The sequence below is a fragment of the Humulus lupulus genome, chromosome 3, assembly GCF_963169125.1.
Source record: "Humulus lupulus chromosome 3, drHumLupu1.1, whole genome shotgun sequence".
Classification (NCBI taxonomy): Eukaryota; Viridiplantae; Streptophyta; class Magnoliopsida; order Rosales; family Cannabaceae; genus Humulus; species Humulus lupulus.
Window position 1 is genome coordinate 217,284,237 of NC_084795.1, and position 22,491 is coordinate 217,306,727.

The 22,491-nt window shown below is 44.8% G+C and overlaps 2 long non-coding RNA genes and 1 other non-coding gene across 3 annotated transcripts; 2 read left to right on the plus strand and 1 right to left on the minus strand.

The window, feature by feature from the left end:
* Positions 1–10,751: 10,751 nt before the first annotated feature.
* LOC133828188 (small nucleolar RNA R71) lies at positions 10,752–10,858 on the minus strand. The gene has a single exon (XR_009890823.1). It is a non-coding gene; the product is annotated as a small nucleolar RNA R71 (small nucleolar RNA).
* Positions 10,859–18,745: 7,887 nt separating this feature from the next.
* On the plus strand, positions 18,746–19,644 carry LOC133821525 (uncharacterized). Its single transcript, XR_009887647.1, has 3 exons — positions 18,746–19,042; positions 19,117–19,171; positions 19,575–19,644. It is a non-coding gene; the product is annotated as an uncharacterized LOC133821525 (long non-coding RNA).
* Positions 19,645–20,809: 1,165 nt separating this feature from the next.
* On the plus strand, positions 20,810–21,588 carry LOC133821526 (uncharacterized). The gene is made up of 3 exons (XR_009887648.1): positions 20,810–20,845; positions 21,207–21,368; positions 21,447–21,588. It is a non-coding gene; the product is annotated as an uncharacterized LOC133821526 (long non-coding RNA).
* The last annotated feature ends 903 nt before the right edge of the window (positions 21,589–22,491 follow it).

The following is a 22,491-nucleotide window of genomic DNA, read 5'->3' on the forward strand; positions in this document are numbered from 1 at the left end:
CACCATGCCACCATATCCGACGAACCAAACCCTGAGGTCCAGCAGCGATCGGGAAAGCAGCCGATGGGCCAGGATGACACCGGGAGTTCGGCGCCTCGACCACCAAAACCGAACCCGGGTTTCCTGATGGCGATAGAGATGGAGAACATACAGTTGAGGAGTCAGCTATCCAAAGCAAGTAAGTAAATCGAAGATGTCTTGGCCTGGCTACCCCCTCTTGTAATCGACATTAACGTCGGAAAGAGGCAAAGTGGGACTCACAAGTCCCGCAGGGATAATTGGCCCAGACCCAGTCGATTAGTCAGAACCTCAACCCCGAGTTCTGTACCCATGTCACACCATAACCAGGAAACTATGTTTGAGGAGTTTCCCAGGACCAATCAGCAATTCAGCCGATCAGTCTGAACCTCGACTCCTAGCTCGATCCCACCTTCGAACGCGCCCAGAAGGGCTTGTGGCAGCTCGCAAAGGAGATCTGGGGAAGGCTCGTGCATACATCCTGCTCCGGCCAGCCCTCCCGTGCCGCGGTCAGACCGCCGGGCACAGGATGCTGGAGATGGTAGAGTAGAGCGGCCGCGAGCAAATTTGATCCGCCTGGATGGGACTAGGATCGTGTCTCCAGTTAGGCATCCCCCGTCACCAATAAGATTTCCGTCTCCTCCCCGTCCAGTTCGAGACATTCTGACGCACGGGAGCAGCAGAAGAAATCCTCCTCCCCCCGATCCTTCCCATCGCAATCGAGCACACGGGGAGGTCCTAGATCCTCACCCCCAGCAGCGGGCTCCAAGTTTTTCCAACGGGAGCTACTGGACCGAGAGCCACCAAAGTGGCAGATCCGGTGGAGACCTGCGTAATCGCTTGAGTTCAGCGCAAAGCCCTCGGGCCACCTCGAGGGCCGACCTTCGAGATCGCCTCAACTCACAGAGGGGGAATTCGGCCAGAAATGGAAGTCATACTCGCCAAGAGGGTGGTCATTCCGAAGTACGTGACATTGGGAATGTCCCACCTAACCAAGCTTAAGCTTGGAGGGACAATAACCCGCCTAACGCGTACAATGGAACTGGAGCTGTTGAACAACCCCAGAACAACCAAGGGATTAAGGACCAGACCCTAGAATGTTTAGCTCAGATGGAGGAGTTAATGAAGAAGCTCTTGTCAGAAAAGGAGAAGGACGAGTATGACTCGGGGGACGAACTCGAGCTTTTTGCCTCCAACATAGCAGCCACAACATACCTGCCGGGTTTTCGGATTCCCCACCTGTCTAAATTCGATGGAAACGGAGACCCGTTGGATCATTTGGGTATGTTCAATACCTTGATGATGGCCCATAATATCGGCCTCGAGCTGAGGTGTTTGATATTCCCTTCCACCTTGGTCGGACCAGCTAGGCAGTGGTTCAAGCAGTGTAAAAAGCATTCCATCAGCTCGTGGAAGAATTTTTCTACCGACTTCAAGAGGGCATTCCGAGCTTCTCAAGCTGCCCGCGTCAAAGTTGCACCCTGGTGAACGTGAAGCAACAGCCCGGGGAGCCTTTGAAAGCTTACCTGAGCAGGTTCGCAAACATCGCGGTTCGAGCCAGGGACGCGGACGATAGTTCCTAGCTTATGGCCTTGAGTACTGGAATCCTCGTTGGAGGTGGGCTATGGAAAGAGATACAGAGAAGAGGTGTCAACACCGTGGATGAATTCTTGAACAAGGCCCAGGAATTGATAAACCTGGAGGAGGCGCGAGCATCGGTCATAGGAACTAGCCAAACCCTTGATCAGCCCGTTGGAGTGGAAATGGATGTCGTAAAAATGACTCAAACCGTTACACATAATAACCAAGGGGGTGGAGGTAAGAGAAAAGGGAGTGGCGAGGGCGACCAGCACGGTCCTAAGAAGAATAAGCCCGTGGAAAAGTTTAAGCCAGTGTACGCGACCTATACCGAGCTCACAAACACTCGGGAACACATTTTCCTAGCAAACTCTGCCCGCCTCCCCTGGAAAAAGCCGGAGCCTTTGAAACACCAGAAGGCTAAGAGGGACCCTTCCAAGTTCTGTCGATTCCACAACGACATTGGCCACAACACTGACGATTGTAGGCATTTGAAGGATGAGATCGAGATACTCATCAGAGCTGGACCTTTGGCTTAGTATGCGCCGAACCAGGTTCCTACTAGTCAGCTAGCCCCAGAAGCTCCAATAAATCAGCCCGACCCCATGATAAGTCAGGATACCCCTCCTCCTGTAATAGGAGGAGAGATATCCACAATCTCCGGAGGCTCCCATATGGCCGGCACGAGCAGAGGTGCCCAGAAGAGATATGTTAATGAGTTAAAGGATCATAATAGAGTGGAATTCATCCCAGAGCAGCATCTACCCAAACAACAATGATTGGAAAGGCAACCAATCATTTTTTACCGAGGAGGACGCTGGTCACGTCCAGTTCCCCCATAATGATCCTCTAGTCATAACTGCCCAGCTCACCAACTGGAGAGTTAGGAGGATACTGGTCGATAATGGGAGTTCGGTGAACCTTCTGTTCCGGTTTATGCTGGAGAAAATGGGATTGTCTGTCACCGAGCTGACGGCCACCTCCATGATGCTGTATGGATTTTTCGGAGAAGGGTCGGCAGCGATAGGAACAATCGAGCTAGTAATAACCTTAGGAGTGGGGCCCCGAACTGTCTCTAAGCTCCTCGAGGTCGTGGTTATCGATTGTCCCACCGCCTACAACGCTATTCTAGGTCGGCCTACGTTGATGGCATTTGAGGCCATAACTTCTATCCGCCATCTCGCAGTCAAGTTCCCCTCCTCTACGGGGACATGTACGGTCCGAGGTGATCAGCTCCCTGCCAGGGAATGCTATAGCATTTCCATGAAGGGAAAATCACGACCCGGGCAGCAGACGATGACCATTCAAAGCGGACATGAGGAATCTTAGGAAGTAGGACCTATTCCTGAGATAGAAAAACCTCAGGAAGCTAATGGGGAAGGTATCACCTTGAATGATGATATCGACCCCAGGATAGGCAAAGATAGATCCGAGCTCCAGACCATCGAAGAACTCGAAGAGGTGAACATCGATCTGAAAGACCCCTCGAAGGTGGTGAAGCTTGGGAAAAACCTGTGTAATGAGAGGAAGGCAGAGTTACTGAGATTTCTACAAGAGAATCTAGATGTGTTCGCCTGGTCTCATGAAGACATGATAGGGATCATGTAACGCCCTACTACCTTAGAGCCGTTACTAAGTGAGTTTTTAAGACAAACCAGTGTGCAATGAACTCGCTAACCGAGGTTTTGAGACAAAAGTGTGACTAATTAAAATTTAAGGCTGTAATCTTAGAAAATGCGTCGTTTCATTTAAAACTGCTAGTATTAAACATTTGGGATCCCAAAATAAGGTTTGAAACTATTTATATCTTGAAATAAGTTTACAGTTGATAAATCATAAAATCATAGATTATTACAGCCATTTTCAAATAAACCCCCAACCAAAGCAGTCGGGCAGGCCAAACATGTACGCGCCGCTTCACGCTCTCCGTACTCATGGTTGGTTGACTCAGTCATTGCCCTTACCTGCAACACAGAGCACCCGTGAGCCGAAGCCCAGCAAGAAAACTCATGCAGAACATATCATATGCAGTTTATACAGTTTATCATAACAGATAATCCACAGATAAACAAGTCAACCATTTAGACTAAGCAAACCTGGCCAAGCCGCCCCAGAGCCTTACCGAAGCCTGGGGTACCGGTTCTCACCACGAGGATAACTCATGTATCCCTTGGGTCCCACCCTGAATATAGCATAACACATGTATCCACCGGGCCCCGCCCTGACTATAGCATCCCATGTGCTAGGTGTTACTTTCGGCCCACGGTCGCCCCGGCCCACGGCCGCCCCGGCCCACGGCCGCCCCGGCCCACGGCCGCCCCGGCCCACGGCCGCCCCGGCCCACGGCCGCCCCGGCCCACGGCCGCCCCGGCCCACGGCCGCCCCGGCCCACGGCCGCCCCGGCCCACGGCCGCCCCGGCCCACGGCCGCCCCGGCCCACGGCCGCCCCGGCCCACGGCCGCCCCGGCCCACGGCCGCCCCGGCCCACGGCCGCCCCGGCCCACGGCCGCCCCGGCCCACGGCCGCCCCGGCCCACGGCCGCCCCGGCCCACGGCCGCCCCGGCCCACGGCCGCCCCGGCCCACGGCCGCCCCGGCCCACGGCCGCCCCGGCCCACGGCCGCCCCGGCCCACGGCCGCCCCGGCCCACGGCCGCCCCGGCCCACGGCCGCCCCGGCCCACGGCCGCCCCGGCCCACGGCCGCCCCGGCCCACGGCCGCCCCGGCCCACGGCCGCCCCGGCCCACGGCCGCCCCGGCCCACGGCCGCCCCGGCCCACGGCCGCCCCGGCCCACGGCCGCCCCGGCCCACGGCCGCCCCGGCCCACGGCCGCCCCGGCCCACGGCCGCCCCGGCCCACGGCCGCCCCGGCCCACGGCCGCCCCGGCCCACGGCCGCCCCGGCCCACGGCCGCCCCGGCCCACGGCCGCCCCGGCCCACGGCCGCCCCGGCCCACGGCCGCCCCGGCCCACGGCCGCCCCGGCCCACGGCCGCCCCGGCCCACGGCCGCCCCGGCCCACGGCCGCCCCGGCCCACGGCCGCCCCGGCCCACGGCCGCCCCGGCCCACGGCCGCCCCGGCCCACGGCCGCCCCGGCCCACGGCCGCCCCGGCCCACGGCCGCCCCGGCCCACGGCCGCCCCGGCCCACGGCCGCCCCGGCCCACGGCCGCCCCGGCCCACGGCCGCCCCGGCCCACGGCCGCCCCGGCCCACGGCCGCCCCGGCCCACGGCCGCCCCGGCCCACGGCCGCCCCGGCCCACGGCCGCCCCGGCCCACGGCCGCCCCGGCCCACGGCCGCCCCGGCCCACGGCCGCCCCGGCCCACGGCCGCCCCGGCCCACGGCCGCCCCGGCCCACGGCCGCCCCGGCCCACGGCCGCCCCGGCCCACGGCCGCCCCGGCCCACGGCCGCCCCGGCCCACGGCCGCCCCGGCCCACGGCCGCCCCGGCCCACGGCCGCCCCGGCCCACGGCCGCCCCGGCCCACGGCCGCCCCGGCCCACGGCCGCCCCGGCCCACGGCCGCCCCGGCCCACGGCCGCCCCGGCCCACGGCCGCCCCGGCCTATGCCGTACTCGGCCCTTGCCGTTCATTTCATCATAATCACACATAGCATAAATCAAGCGACATTCAACAAATGCCAATTCAATTAAATCTGCACCTTAACATGTAATGCAGTATAGGGCCACGCCCGGCAATCATCTCATCATGCAACATGCAATATAGGGCCGCGCCCCGCAATCATACTATGGGCCCAAGCCCTATCCTATGGGTGTTATAGTTTTCTTACCTGCATTCCGAGCCTCCTGATGCACTAACGCCGCGAGCACGGTCCTCTAGCACGAGCCTCTCCAATAACCTAGTCACAACACACAAGAAACACCCTCAACACTAATCAAATCAAAAACCGCTTCTCGGGACCAATCCCACACTCTCGGGACTCCCAAACTCCTAAAACAAATCATCGGAAACATCCCCCAAACCCCCGGAGCAAAAGCTCAAAAATGCAAACTTTCAAGTCCTGAAAATGGCCTAGCGCCGCGGCGCTACCTAAGAGGGCCGCGGCGCCCTGCCCAATAGGGTCGCGGCGCCCAGCAAGTCAGAAGCCTCCCCTGCCCAGAAATAGCCTTGCGCCGCGGCGCCCAAGAACAGGGCCGCGGCGCTCCTACGCGAAACCCAGATTTCTGGGTTTTTCCCTGCGTTTTCCCCGAGCTAACTCCACTCCAAATCATCCCAAGCAGGTACCCAAGCCCCAAAACCAAATCAAAACCCCACATAGACCATCTAGTAACCCATAAACACTAGATTCAAGCTCAACACACAAACATATCCAACAATCCACCCTTTGATTCCTATTTTCAGCAACTCAAACCAAAAACTCAAACACACTAACTCAAGCTCTAGATTCTACAAATCAAAACAGAAATCAAAACTTAGATGTGCACAAGATCCTTACCTCAAATGGAGAATCCACTTAAAAAGCTCTCTTGATCCTCCTCCCAAGCTCCCACTTCAGCCCTTCACCTTCTTCTTCTTTTCTTTTCACTTGCCCTAGCTCTTCTTTCTCCCCCTCTTTCTTCTCTTCAATTTCTATCAATGCCACAAGTGACCCCAAATGCCCAAACCGTACCCCCTTAGATCACAGATGAAATTTTCATAATCCCCTTGCCAAAAGACCAAATTACCCCTTCCTATTAACCTTTCCAAACTAAACCTTCAAGGGCACTTAAGTCATTACTCTTCTATTTCATTTTTACCATTTTCTTTCTAAAACTTGTTACTCTCAGCAGTAACTAATGGTTACCCAGGTTACTAAATCTCCAATAACCATTACCCGCTAAATCTTGATTTAACCATAAAATTCCCGAGGTACCCCTAGGCTCCTCCCGAGCCGGGTATAGAAATCCCGTTGTGACTCTTGAGTTAACTAGCTCTCTAGGACCGTCTCGGCACGTGCATCACAATAATACAACCACACCCACGTGGTACAATTCACAGAATACAATTATCACATATCAATATAGTTATGCCCAACATGGCCAAAATTACAATTATGCCCTTCTAACACGATCCGGGCCTACATGCATACTAGTAAGCATAGCCATGCATCTCAGTTAAACAAATAGCCAAATAACATGCTTTAAATCATAATCATGCATTTAATTCATAAAATCACACATAAATCCCAACCTGCCCTCCTGGCACACTAATCAAGGCCCTTAAGCCTTATTAGCGAATTTGGGTCGTTACAGATCAGCCCAAGCGTCATCATGCACAACCTCAACTTGGAAAAAAACGTGCCTGCGAAGTCCCAGAAACAAAGGCGCCTGGGCACGACCCAAGCTGAGGCCTTAGAAGAGGGAGTAGCTCGGCTCTTAAGGTGCGGTTTTATTTGTGAGGCAAAATACTCGATCTGGGTTGCCAATCCTGTGTTGGTTCCGAAGCCCAATGGGAAGTGGCGGACCTGCATCGACTTTTCTGATCTAAATAAAGCCTGCCCCAAAGACTGCTTCCCCTTGCCGAGAATTAACCAATTGGTAGATGCCACCGCAGGGCACGAGCTCATGTCCTTTATGGATGCATACTCGGGCTATAACCAGATCGCCATGAATCCTGCAAACCGGGAACACACTAGCTTCATGAACCCAACTAACGTTTATTGTTACAAGGTCATGCCCTTCGGGCTGAAGAATGCAGGAGCTACATATCAGAGATTGGTCAACAGGATGTTTGCTAATTAGATCGGAAAAAACATGGAAGTGTACGTTGATGACATGTTGGTCAAGTCAAAATCTGTCGATAACCATGTCCCTGACCTGAAGGAGTGCTTTAAGATTCTAAGACAGTACGCCATGAGGCTGAATCCCCAAAAGTGTACCTTCGGGGTAGCGTTAGGAAAATTTCTTGGTTTCATAGTCAACACCAGAGGAATAGAGGCGAACCCCGATAAAATCAGGTCACTACTCGAGATGCCATCACCTCAGTCGCGAAAAGATGTCCAAAGTCTAACAGGAAGGGTGGCAGCCCTTAATCGGTTCATTTCCAAATCAACCGACATGTGTTTTCCATTCTATAACCTGCTCTGGGGAAATAAAAAATTTGAGTGGACTGATGAGTGTGAGCATGCTTTCCTTGACCTAAAAGCACATTTAGCTGAGCCGCCCGTGTTATCTAAGCCAACAGCAGGAGAGCCTCTTTTTCTTTACCTAGCTGTAACGGAAGACGTAGCCAGCGCCGTGCTGGTTCGTGAGGAGGACCGGTCTCAGAAGCCGGTCTACTACATTAGCAAGAGGCTTCTCAGAGCCGAGTCTAGATATCCGATAATGGAAAAAATGGCATTCTGCCTTATCACGGCCTCCTGATAAACGAGTTTTAGGCTCGTTTATGGTATAAGTTTTTAGGGTATTTTTCGTTAGTTAGGATTATTTTATTTCGGAATTATGTTCGTTTGTTCATGTTTCAGGGTGATTAATGCTCAAGTGATACAAATAGTGAAAATGAGTGAAAGTGGAACAAAATCGGGATGGATTGGTGGAATTTTGGGTACTGTAAGTAGCGCTACAGCACTACTAAGGGAGCGCCGTAGCGCTAGGAAGTATTTTTGAAGAAGTGATGCTCCTGACTTTAGCACTACAGCACCACAACAGCAGTGCTACAGCGCTTAGAGGAAGTTTTTCAGGAGGTCGGTTCTGGAAGTAGCGCTACAGCGCTACGATAAGAGCGCTACAGCGCTGGTGCCCAGATTTCTGATTGAGTTGTTTCTGACTATAGCGCTACAGCGCCAAGAACACAGCGCTATAGCGCTGGTGACGCGATTTTCACATTTCTGACCACTTTTTTAATGGCAATTTGGTCTTTTCACTTGGAACTTTAGAGGGATATTTAAGATACATGATGTTGCAAATTAGGAGAGGATTCCGATTTTCAAAAACCCTAGATTAACAAGAGGCTGTTGGATTGATCTTCTTATTTTTATTCAATTGGATTTGGAGGTTACTTTTATGAATAATTTTCACAGTTCAATTTTATCATGGTATTTATGAACTAATTTCTTTTTATCTAGGGATTAATGTAGTCACTGAGATTCTATTTAATTTTATTATGAATTTCTATTGATACTTCTTCTCTATTCTAATCTATATGATGTGTGTTTAATGCTAGTAAATAATTGATCACTATTTGCTTGATTTAATGGTTTTGATTCAAAATTCAAAAGATGAGAATTGAATATGCTATCATCATATAGACATAGGGTACATATTGGACGAAAGTACCTATATGACTTGTGTAGTAATTAGGGTTCTATGTTTAATCCCTTTTATATGTTTAAGTTTATCACAGAAATGTAGAAGACTTGCATATAAATTGAAATCTTATATCTTGAAAAAGAATAGGATTTGATTATATTAACCTGCTATTAGAATAGAAAGAAGAGATTTAGAGTTCATCATTAAAATTAATAGAAAAATCAGTTGATGAAATTAATTCCTAGATTGTTTTCATTATTGAATTTTAAGTGGTAATTTATTGCTTTGGTTCTAATTCTTTAATTTGGATTCTGTACGCCCTGATTTTCCCATGGGCTGATTAGCAGGCCGAGCTTCGGACTAATCATGGTTAGTCCATAAACATCCCCCAGGTCGGAGATCCTGTCCTGAGGTCGTATCCCCTTAGCTCGAGGAATCCTCAAGGACTCGCCAAGACTCCCAAGACTGGAGCAAGGAATCGAAAGGCCGAAGGTCGGGTCAGATGCACAGCTCGTAGTACGAGCTAGATATGGAGGCCATGACCCCTTGTAAAGTCAACACACGCAAGATAAACGTGCATATATCTGACTCATGTGTCCGATATCTCCCTGACTTCTCGGACACGCTGCAGGAACGTGCGTGTTCAGACACCCACGGCTGGGTTGGGCCGTGCGGCCCATTATCTCCTTATCTATCGATTTGACCATACTTATGTGTCAGGTTTAGGAATTAATCATGAATGTCATAGAGTTGATATGACAAATAAGAAGGTCACAAGATGACCTCCTTACCAACTTCCAGGTGCCTTCTCCTATAAATATGGAGACCCTGGGAGTTGATAAGGGTTGGAACAAATAGTCTCTGGAGAGATATACTTTGTAACAAAATACCCAGAATATATCAATAATATTGACTAGTGGAGTAGAAGGATTTTAACCTTTGAACCACTTAAAAACGTGTCTCGAGTCACCTATTTCATTCACTAAGATCTTATATCTGTTACGGTTCTATATTTGGCACTAATCCTCTTCTCTCTTTCTCTTAATTACCTGTTGGCGAAGAACCGTGTCAACAGATTCCTAGTTAATTGTTCATTTAAATTTTGATTAGCCAAATAGAATAAAAAATCAATTAGTGGTACTTGGGAGATAGTCTCTGTGGGACGATATCTGTTCTTATGGAATTTACTACTTGACACGACTACGTATACTTGCGTAGATATAAAATTTCGCAATAAGTTTTTGGCGCCGTTGCCGGGGACTTGAATTCCAATATCACAGTTATTGTTATTTTTTCTAATTTGGTTATCTTATTTTAATTAATTTCGGTTAACCTTTATTTGTATCAAGGTTTTATTGTGTTGCAGGACTGATTGGTATATGCGTAGCAATAAACAAAAGGAGATTAAACCAATCGATTTGGAAATTGAAAGAACGTGCAGAAAGAACCGGAAAACAAAGAGGAAATTAGACTTCACCATGGCTGACAACTTGGGAAATGGTGCCAACAATGTGCAAAGAGCTGCAGAAGTCCCAAATATGTAAGGAGCAAGAACATTAAGAGACTATGTGCTCCCTGTTGTCACAGGAGTGCATTCGTGCATTAGGCCGCCGACTGTTACTGCCAATAACTTTGAAATTAAGCCGGAAATGATACAAATGGTCCAGACTTCTGTCCAGTTTGGTGGTCTCCCCAATGAGGATCCTAACTTGCACATAGTGAACTTCCTTGAGCTATGTGCAACGTTCAAGTTTAATGGAGTAAGTGATGACGCGATAAGATTGAGATTGTTCCCTTTCTCACTCAGGGACAGGGCAAAAAGTTGGCTTATTTCTCTGCAGGCCAACTCAATTAATACATGGGCGGAGTTAGCACATAAGTTTCTCTCCAAGTTCTTTCCTCCTGCAAAAGCTGCCAAGTTGAGGGGAGAAATCAACAACTTTTATCAAAATGAAGGAGAGTCATTGTACGATGCATGGGAACGATTCAAAGACTTGCTCAGGAAATGCCCTCATCACGGTATTGAGAAGTGAATGTTAGTTCACAACTTTTATAACGGGTTGTGCGGTACTACTCGCACTATAATTGATGCAGCAGCAGGTGGAGCTTTCATAAGTAAAGGGGCTGATGAGGCATATGAATTGTTAGAGGAGATGGCTATGAACAATTATCAGTGGCCTGTCGAACGAGACACCTCACAGAGAAAAGTAGCTGGGGTATACGAATTGGATGCTATTACTGCTTTAACTGCTCAAGTTGCTTCATTGACAAAGCAGTTGCAACAAAACAAGATCTCAGCTCAAGCCCAGTCTATATAGATGCAAGCAGGGTGTGAATTATGTGGAGGGCCTCACTTGTATGAACAGTGTACAGCGACCAGTATGTATGGTAATATGCCAGTTGATCAGGCTCAGGTACAAGCAGTTGGTAATTTTCAGAGGCCATATCAAAACCCGGTCTCCAACTCTTACAATCCTGGGTGGAGAAATCACCCAAATTTCTCATGGAGAAACAATCAGGGTCAACAATCACAGTTTCAAGGCCAATACCAGCAGAATATGTCACAACAGCCTATGAATCAAGCCTCGTCGTCACACCAGCACAAATCACAGATTCAACCAGAAAATCCCAATGAATTGCAAGCAGCTTTGTTGACTCTTACTAATACCCAGACTCAATTCATGACTGAGACCCGATCTTCTATTCGAAACCTTGAGACACAAGTGGGGCAGTTAGCTAATATGCTTAATAACAGGCAGCAGAGGAATTTGCCTAGTAACACTGAAGTCAATCTAAAAGAGCAAGTTCAGGCAATTACTCTGAGGAGTGGGAAGCAGATTGAGCAGTCTAGATCTCCGCAAGCAGTGGTTCAGAATGGGGAAATGGGTGAACAGTCTAATCCAGCAGAACAAGGAGTTATGAAAGACCAAATTGCCCAGAGTTCAGAGAAGGGTCCGCCAGTTGTTGATAACCAGCCAATTCGAGTTCCATATCCTCAGAGGCTTAGAAAAACTACACTCGACAAACAATTTTCTAAGTTTTTAGAGGTGTTTAAAAAGCTGCATATCAATATTCCTTTTGCTGAGGCTTTAGAGAAAATGCCAAGCTATGTGAAATTCATGAAGGATATTCTGTCAAAGAAAAGGAAGATGGAGGAGTATGAGATGGTGGCACTCACTGAAGAGTGCAGTGCAATATTACAGAGGAAATTGCCCCAAAAGTTGAGAGATCCGGGGAGCTTCACCATACCTTGCACCATTGGCAAATTTGAATGTAAGCACGCTTTATGTGATCTGGGGGCAAGTATTAATCTGATGCCCTTAACTGTGTTCAGACGACTGGGTTTGGGTGAGGCAAGACCGACAACCGTCACTGTACAACTAGGAGATCGATCGGTGAAACATCCACGGGGAATTATTGAAGATGTTCTTGTGAAGGTGGATAAGTTTATTTTTCCTACTGATTTTATCATTATGGATATGGAGGAGGATATGGATGTACCTATCATTCTGGGCAGCCCATTTTTAGCTACTAGGCAGGCTTTAATTGATGTTCAAAAAGGTGAACTGACACTTCGAGTCCAGGGTGAAGAAGTGGTATTCAATGTGTTTAAGGCGTTAAAGTTTGCAAATGTAAATGATAGTTGTTTCAGAGTTGGCCTGGTAGAGAAAGCGGTGGCAGAAATTAATCTTACAGAGGATTCACTTCAGAAGAGCTTGACAATTGATGGTATAGATGCTGAGTTCGACAATGAGGTCCAAGAGTGTGTGCAGTGGATGAATTCTAAAGGGCCAATTTATAATCGAAAATATGAAGATTTGGGCCAAGGACCTGAAAGACCATTACCATCAGTTCAGAAACCTCCAGAGTTGGAATTGAAATCATTGCCTGCACATCTTCGCTATGCTTTTCTGGGTGAGAAGGAGACTTTGCCAGTTATTGTGTCTTCTTCTCTTTCTAATGAGGAGATGGAAAAACTGTTAAGGGTGTTGAGAACCCATAAGTTGGCAATTGGATGGACGTTGGCAGATATTCAGGGAATAAGTCCATCCACCGTTATGCACAAGATCTTGATGGAAGATGATAGTAAGCCCTCCATTGAAGCCCAACGTCGATTGAATCCAGCAATGAAAGAGGTGGTAAGGAAGGAGATCTTGAAGTGGTTAGATGCTGGTGTAATTTACCCTATTTCGGATAGTAGTTGGGTAAGTCCAGTTCAGGTAGTCCCTAAGAAAGGAGGGATTACAGTAGTGAAGAATGACAATAATTGTAACGCCCTACTACCTTAGAGCCGTTACTAAGTGAGTTTAAAACAGAAATTGTGCATTTAATTGACTCAAAGTGGTTTCTAAAACCAAAAGTGTGATTAAACCAGAGTTTAAGGCTGTACTCTTTTAAAAATGTTTAACTTCATTAAAAGCGTTAAGTATAGAACATCTGGGATCCCAAAATAAGGTTTGAAAACTAATTACATCTTGAAATAAGGTTACAGTTGAGAAATCATAAAATCATAGATTATTACAGCCATTTTCGAATAAACCCCCAACCAAAGCAGTCGGGCAGGCCAAACATGTACGCGTCGCTTCACGCTCTCCGTACTCATGGTTGGTTGACTCAGTCCTTGCTTCTACCTGCCACACAGAGCACCCGTGAGCCGAAGCCCAGCAAGAAAACCCAAATAATACATAGCATATGAAAATAATATCATTGGCATAACTCACTGATAAATAGGAAATCATCAATTAAACAAACACAGCCATGCCGCCCCAGAGGCCTTACCAAAGCTTGGGGTCTCGGTTCTCACCGCGAGGATAACTCATGTATCCCTTGGGTCCCAACCTGAATATAAGCATCCCATGTGCTGAGTGTTACTTTCGGCTCCACGGCCGTACCCGGCCTACGCTGCACTCGGCCCTTGCCGTTCATTTCATTATAATCACACATATAGTACATTCGAAATAATCATTCACACACATCATGATTCATTTAAGGTTAAACATTTGCACATAATACAATCTGGGGCCATGCCCTGCAATCACACAGTGGGGCCATGCCCTATTCTCGGGTGTTACGGTTTTCTTACCTGTATTCCGAGCCTCCTGATGCACTAAAGCCGCGAGCACGGTCCTCTAGCACGAGCCTCACCAACAACCTAGTCACAACACACAAGAAACATCCCTCAATACTAATCAACCCAAAACCACTTCCCGGGACCAATCCCGCACTCTCGGGACCTCTAAAACCTTAAAACAACACCCCGGAGACATCCCCCGAACCCCCGGAGCAAAGGCTTAAAATTGCCAAAAATGTCAACCTGAAATTTGCCTTGTGCCGCGGCACCCATCAGTCAGGGACTCCCTCGCCGCGGCACGAAAAACCTGTGTCACGGCACGCCTTCGCAGACCCAGAATTCTGGGTTTTTCCCTGCACTATCTCCGAGCTAAAACCTTCCAAAATCATACCAAACCAATACCCAAACCCCAAAATCAATTTAAGACTTCAAATGGACCATCTAACAACCCATAAACACTAGATTCAAGCTCAAAACACAAACATAACCAACAATCCACCCTTAGATTGCAAAAATCAGCAACTTCAAAACTCAAACTTTAAAAACTTAACTCAAGCTTTAAGTTTCACAAATCTAAACATAATCAAACTTAAATATGCATAAATCCTTACCTTAAGTAGAGAATCCCATCCTAAGCTCCCTTGATTCATCTCCTAAGTCTCCAAATTTCAGCTCCTTCACTTCTCTTCTTCTTCTTCTTCTTCTTCTTCTCATTGCCCTAACTTTCCTTCTCTTTAGTTTTTCTTCTCTTTATTTCTAACAAAACCAATCCATGACCAAAATGACTAAGCCCCCAAACCGTGTACCCCATATAACCCAGCTGCCATTTATCTAATTCCCAACCAAATGACCATTTTGCCCCTCCTTGCCTATCCTTTCCCAACTAAACCTCAAGGGCACTTAAGTCCTTTCATTTCTATTTCATATCTACCATTTTCTTTCTAAAACTTGTTACTCTCAGCAGTAACAAATGGTTACCCAGGTTACTAAATCTCCAATAACCATTACCCGCTAAATCTCAACTTAACCATAAAATTCCCGAGGTACCCCTAGGCTCCTCCCGAGCCGGGTATAGAAATCTCGTTGTGACTCTTAAGTTAACTAGCTCTCTAGGACCGTCTCGGCACGTGCATCACAATAATAAAACCACACCCGCGCGGTACAATTCACAGAATACAATTATCACATATCAATACAGTTATGCCCAACATGGCCAAAATTACAATTACGCCCTTCTAACACGATCCGGGCCTACATGCATACTAGTAAACATAGCCATGCATCTCAGTTAAACAAATAGCCAAATAACATGCTTTAAATCATAACCATGCATTTAACTCATAAAATCACACATAAATCCCAACCTGCCCTCCTGGCACACTAATCAAGGCCCTTAAGCCTTATTAGCGAATTTGGGTCGTTACAATAATGAACTGATCCCAACGCGTACAGTAACTGGTTGGAGGATCTGTATTGATTATCGCAAGCTGAACAAGGAAACTAGAAAAGATCATTTCCCACTGCCTTTCATTGATCAGATGTTAGACAGGTTGGCTGGACACCAGTATTACTATTTTCTGGATGGCTATTCAGGGTACCATCAAATAGCCATTGCTCCTGAGGATCAAGAAAAGACGACTTTCACCTATCCATATGGTACTTTTGCATTCCATCGTATGCCATTTGGTCTATGCAATGCCCCAGCCACTTTTCAAAGGTGTATGATGGCTATTTTCACTGATATGGTGGAACGAAGCATTGAGATCTTTATGGATGATTTCTCTGTTATGGGGTCTTCTTTTGATGATTGTCTAAGGAATTTGGAGGCTGTGCTGAGAAGATGTGAAGAGGCGAATTTAGTCTTGAATTGGGAAAAATGCCATTTCATGGTAAATGAAGGCATAGTACTTGGGCTCAAGGTGTCTAAGAATGGTATTGAGGTTGATAGGGCTAAGATTGCTACTATTGAGAACTTGCCACCTCCAGTTTCAGTGAAAGGGGTGAGAAGTTTCCTTGGTCATGTGGGGTTCTACAGATGATTTATAAAAGACTTCTCCAAGATTTCTAAGCCACTCTCGGCATTGTTGATGAATGGGGTGCCATTTGAGTTCGATGAGAAGTGTCTTGAAGCTTTCAAGATGCTAAAGCAGAAATTGGTGTCAGCACCTATAGTAATTTCACCGGATTGGGAGCTGCCATTTGAGTTAATGTGCGATGCAAGTGATTTTGCAGTAGGTGCAGTTCTGGGGCAGCGAGTAAACAAAGTATTTCAGACTATTTATTATGCCAGCAGAACACTAAATGGTGCTCAGTTGAATTATGCCACCACTGAGAAAGAACTTCTCGCCATTGTGTATGCATTCGATAAATTCAGGCCTTATTTGATGGGGAACAAAGTAATTGTGTATACGGATCACTCAGCGATCAGGCATCTTATTGCTAAGAAAGATGCTAAACCCAGACTTATTCGTTGGGTACTTCTTCTACAAGAGTTCGATATGGAGGTTCGGGATAAGAAGGGTACAGAGAATTTGGTGGCGGATCATTTGTCAAGACTAGAGTTGGGGGATGAATCTGAACTTGCTGCTGGGGAAATTAATGAGAGTTTCCCAGATGAACAATTATTTACAGTGGAAGATGAGTTGGAGCCATGGTTTGCCGACTATGTGAACTATCTGGCAGCCAATGTTGTGCCACCATAATTTACAGGACAAAGATTGAAAAAGTTTTATCATGATGTGAAACATTACTACTGGGATGATCCTTTTCTATTCAAACAGTGTCCGGATTTGATTATCAGAAGATGCGTCCCAGAAAGAGAAATGAAGGACATTTTGTTTCATTTCCATGCATCACCTACCGGCGGTCATTTTGGGGGAGTAAGGACTGCTGCAAAGGTCCTGGAATGTGGATTCTATTGGCCTACTATGTATAAAGACAACTATGACTTTGTGAAATGCTGTGATCGTTGTCAAAGGGTAGGTAATATCTCAAGACGTCATGAAATGCCTCTCACTAACATATTAGAGGTTGAATTATTTGACGTTTGGGGTATTGATTTCATGGGACCCTATCCGCCGTCGTTTGGTAATTTGTATATTTTGTTGGCGGTGGATTATGTAAGTAAGTGGGTTGAAGCAGTAGCTACTGCAACTAATGATGCTCAGGTGGTAGTCAAGTTTCTGAAGAAGAACATATTCTCTCATTTTGGCACACCTCAAGCGATCATAAGTGATGAAGGGACTCATTTTGCCAATAAGATCTTTAATTCTTTACTGGAGAAGTATGGTATTAAACACAAGATGGCATTGGGATATCATCCGCAGTCAAATGGGCAAGTGGAAGTGTCAAATCGTGAGATTAAGTTGATTCTAGAGAAGACGGTGCAAGTTAATAGAAAGGATTGGTCGATCAAGCTTGATGATGCATTATGGGCTTATCGTACAGCTTTTAAAATGCCAATAGGTACGTCTCCCTACCGTCTTGTATATGGTAAACACTACACCAAACACCCATTACCATAACACATCATTATAATACTATTTGAAAAGAGTTATTGTATATATAAAGTTATTGAGTAAAGTCACACGCGCGACAAATTAAAAATAAAGCGCCAAGTGAAAAAAAAAAGAGGCAAATTTTTCTCATTTTCACTATCTCGGACCGAAGTCTTATCTCTTTCTCATTTTCCCTTTTTTCCCCTTCTCCTTCTCGTCTCTCTCTTCCCTTCGCCCTAGTCGCACTCCCGTAACCACCATCATCCTCAGCTCCGACCACCTAACCACCATCCTCACACCCGTTTTTCTCCGAGCCAAGCTCCAAATCTCAGGCACCCGTGAACCCAACCCCCGAACCAAGTGACCCCAGGTGCGAGCCCACCTCTGCGTGCCTTCGACCTAGTGCAACTTCCATTCGCGGGCCACCACCAAGCTTACGCCGTTGAGGAGAAGATGAAATGTTCTTTTCATTTTCCTTACGACGTTTTATTTTTCTTTTTTGTGGAAAATATTGGTATTATGCTCAAGTATGTATTCACTGCATTAGATGTCAACCGATGGTTCCATAAGTAGTTTTCTACCCTTGAGCCTTTTACATTCCTAAAACTGTGTAGGCTTATCCAGCATTTTGATCCTCAACTAAGGCTATCATGCAATGCATCATTTGTTAGCATCAGATGAATATGCATTTGGATCCCTAGTTTGTGTTGTTTCTGCTCTTGCTTTTCAGGGTTGATTTCCTTCATTGTTTTGGCCTTGAGCTCATTGGGTAGTTTACTTCATTGGGTAGTTTACTTCATTGGGTTTTGATTGTATGCAGACACAAATTCTCACTCAAGTAGAAAGCGCTTCTATATTTTACTAATGCTTGTAGTGTGTCATCTATGAGCAGGCCCGTGAGGCTGAAATTTCTGTACAGGGGAAATTGGTAGATCCCCAACGCAAAAAGAGCAAAGGTTGGTATTTCTTTGGAGTTTTAAAAACTTGAACGATGGTGGGCTCAAATTTGTTGTGGAAGTGAGAAAAGCACTATGCAAAAACCAGAACTCTGGCTAGTATGTGACATTATTTGATTAATTGAGCTGGGAGTAGAAACAAAACGTTGCCGTTGGTGATAATAATGGTTTAAATTTTGTGTGATTAGTATTTATTTTAATTTTATTGAGAAAGTAATTTGATCACTGCTATTTTTCTAGTTGCCTCTGCTTCTTTGATGGGAATGTTGGCTCTGCTACTAATGTCGTCTTTTTTTTTTCTGCAAGTGATTTAGGTCAAGTTCTTTCGAAAAATATTTATATCTTCATTATTTTATTTTTTTCTGTAAACTGTAAGCAGTTTTATCTTCAATAACAATTTAAGTCTGAGATGTATGCCAAAGCATTTTTATACAATTGAGAATTACTTAATCTAATGTGCAACTTTAACTTGTAAGATTTCACCTACAAATAAGTAAATAAAAATTGTATTGAGGGCTGAGGCAATTGCTTTATGCGTTTTGATACTTATCTTCGTGGTGCTTTATATATTTTACTCAAGGATAAGTATACTCAGTTCTATTATTTGTGTGTTACTGCAGGCTGCAAGTTTGGATTCTATCACTTCACTCGTTAAGAATGACTTGATAACTATTGAAACACTGGTAAGAATAAATTACCTTCTTGTCAGCTATAATTAATTGATTTATGTTCTTATATCTGGTTTTCTGTAATTTAGGTCAAAGAGATGGAAATGTATCTGACCACTACAGATAATGTCATTCGAGCTAGAGGTAAGTTGAAGTTGAATTCATTAAAAATTAACAAAGATTTAGATTTTTGTTTAAATGGTGTTCACTCCACAACTATTGCAAAGTTGGAAACATAGTGGTCACATTTTGTATTGCATAGTGATTTTGGTAAATATGGCCCCATAGATTCTACTTTTAGTTTAGACTATACTAGTGAATTTTTACTCTAAACTTTAAAAGTTCATTCTTCTTACTGTTTTGGAAACTGCTGTTCTGTTTGTGCTTCTTTTTGAGTAGCATTGTTATTTTTCCTTGGTATATCTGCATTGTACAATAGGTGCTTCAATTTATTCCTAGCAGTTAACCACTTTCTTTCTTTTTTCCCATAAGTTTTTATCTATTTAATTTAATCTAAAAATCTCATAGATTATGTCCTCATCTTTAGGTACCCTTCTTCTTGCGGAAGTTCTTGGACGTCTTGCTTCAAAGCCACTAGGCAGTGCTATCATTCTTAGCTTAATTGGATTCTTCACAGATAGGCTGGTGAGTTAGTGCTCTTTCCCCTATGCAATTTGTTTGTTTTAAGTCGGTTTGATGGTGAAGCACATTGTCACAAGAGCTAATTCTTTTATTAAACTCTTAACTTTTGCTGTTAATGTATTATTTTGTAATGATATTAGGCAGATTGGAGAGCATTACGTGGGGCTCTTGTTGGGTGTTTAGCATTACTGAGGAGAAAAAGTGATGTTGGTGTAGTCTCTTCCACTGATGCAAAAGCAGTTGCTGAGGTGTACTTAAAGACCCTACAGGTGCAGTCTTTAGGTCAGCATGATAGGAAGGTAAGAATCCAAATGCATGAATTTTAATCAAGAAAAAAAAAGAACTACTTGCCTTCATGTATAGCCACTGCCCTTTTACAAAATTTAACGTCAAAGCATTGTTGCAGCTTTGTTTTCAGCTTCTGGAATGCGTCTTACAATGCTATCCCAATGAGATTGCTTCCTTGGTATTCTTTCCAAACTCACTCATTTTTAATATGTTTAATCGTTCGTTTCTTCTAGTGATATTGGATAAATTGCCAGCTGCCTTCCTTTTTATTTTTTTATTTTTTTACTTGTCAATTAAATCAATTTTCCTTTGCACGTTTGGCTAACTTTAGATGATAATTAGGCAACACAATTGCTTTCTGGTTTTGATGCTTGTTACTAATTTTCAATGTTCATGAAATTTCTAGCATTAATCTCTGAAGGTATTTATATATTAAAATGGTCTCTTTTTACAGCTACAAAATATATATTTTATTGCCTTATGTAATAATATGAAGATATTGTCATTTTTTTTTTGTTAGTTTTCACTTTCTTTGCATGCTTATTTTCCCTGTGATGGAAAATCTAATTTTCAGAAGCAGTTTCATGGTTTTGCATTGTAAGACAAATAATAAAGAAAATGTAGTATTTGTTTTAAATGGGCTTAGTGATTGGCTAATTTATTTCTGTCATTGATTTGATATCATTGACAGTTATAGGACGAATTCAATCAGTATTAGAGCCTTGACGATAATGCAAGTGATAAAACTTCAATTCACGGGCACTTAAACAGATGTTTAGAATAATATGGTCTTTCTTATTTTTGAAATTATACTGTGCATTTGGCTTGATTCCTCATTCGTTCTGTTTGGGTAGGTTCATTGGGACTACAGGAGCTTTAGTGGGTAAGGTGAGACTTTGATTTGATTAATGTTATAATATTCTCAAAATTTCAACATTATTAAATATGGTTATCTGGATCAGGACATTATTTTGAGATATTTTCGTAGTGGCATATCTTGAAAATTGTTATTGCTATTCCAATTTTGGTCAACACTTTTTGTGTTTTCTTTGCACTATGTTATATGCTGAAGGAACACAAGTCAATAGATTTTTGTAATAAAAATGATCTCTGGATAAGAATTGCAGTGTTTACTTTCACCTTGGTTTATTAGCATAATCTGAACATGGTTTTTATAACATTGATCATTCATTCAATGTATGTTAATGCAATAGAGTGGCTTAAACATATGCCAAGTTCTTTGTCATAGGTTAAAGGGTTCTGTGAAGGATGAATATGCAACCGGCTGTCCATTCCAGATCATCTGCCAATGGATTTGGCCGTCGCAGAGGCGAAAGAGATGTGGGGACCAGGCTGGAGAACATGTCACAGAGTGGGAAGTCAAATTCCAATAATAGATTAACATCTACTGGTGAAATTCGCTTACAATTTATGTTGTTTCTTGTTAGGATTTATTTTCCATTGTTAAAGAGTCTAAATTCTATGACAGGGAGCAAAACTGGTGGCCATGGGAGTCCTTCGCATGATCACTTAGTATATATAACTACTTGTTTTGTTGGTCAGCATGTGGATGTCCATGTGAAAAATGGATCCATATATTCTGGAATATTTCATGCAGCAAACGAAAAAGATTTTGGTAGGTTTTACTTTTTCTATTTTTGTTGAAGAGCTTATGTTTTACAGGTTTCAACCTTTTTTATTTATTAAAGATCCAATCTTTAATATCTTAGTCTTCATTGAGTATTTTGCATTTTTTCTGGCCTTTAGTATTACTTTAGTCAGCTGACAGTTCTAATCCTGTATTTTAGATGAGCTTTATCACATTCACCTGTTTGTTACATTCAGGAATTATATTGAGGATGGCTCGCTTGACAAAAGATGGTAGCTCTCGAGGACAAAAGTCTCCCGCGGAGTCAGTTAGCAAGCCTCCTGCAAAGACATTGATTATACCTTCTAAAGAACTTGTGCAAGTTATAGCAAAGGTTTTGCAATATTTATGTTCTGTTCTTATTTCTGATTTCAATTTGTTGCATATATTTTAAAAAGTTCCACTGCTTATGGTTTTTGTTTTAGTTATGTTATTGTTTTGTTATTACTATAACTAATAACAAAACTATTGCTACTATATTACACTAATGACACTCGTGATCCTCATTTAGCAGAGGTGAGGCTTTGTTGATGGTATTTTGAACCTATAAATACTTTTTTTTTTTACCTTCGAAGTTTTCTAGTTTTGGATGTTGATTTTTTTAAATGCAACACAGGAAAGAGGCTTTCAACTCAGTGGCAATTTAGATATTGATGAGGAGACAAGATTCTCTTCTGTCTATCGTGGTAAGATAGCTGATGACAGTGGTTATGATGAGGACGTATTAGTGGATTCACATAATAATGATACCTTTGGAGATTCCTCTACCTCTGGAAACAGACTGTTTGAATGTAACCAAGCTGTTCAAGTGTTCATTTAATTTTTGCCAATTACTTACAACTGAGCATGGTGGTATTTTTTTTTGGATTTTGACTTGTACATTCAT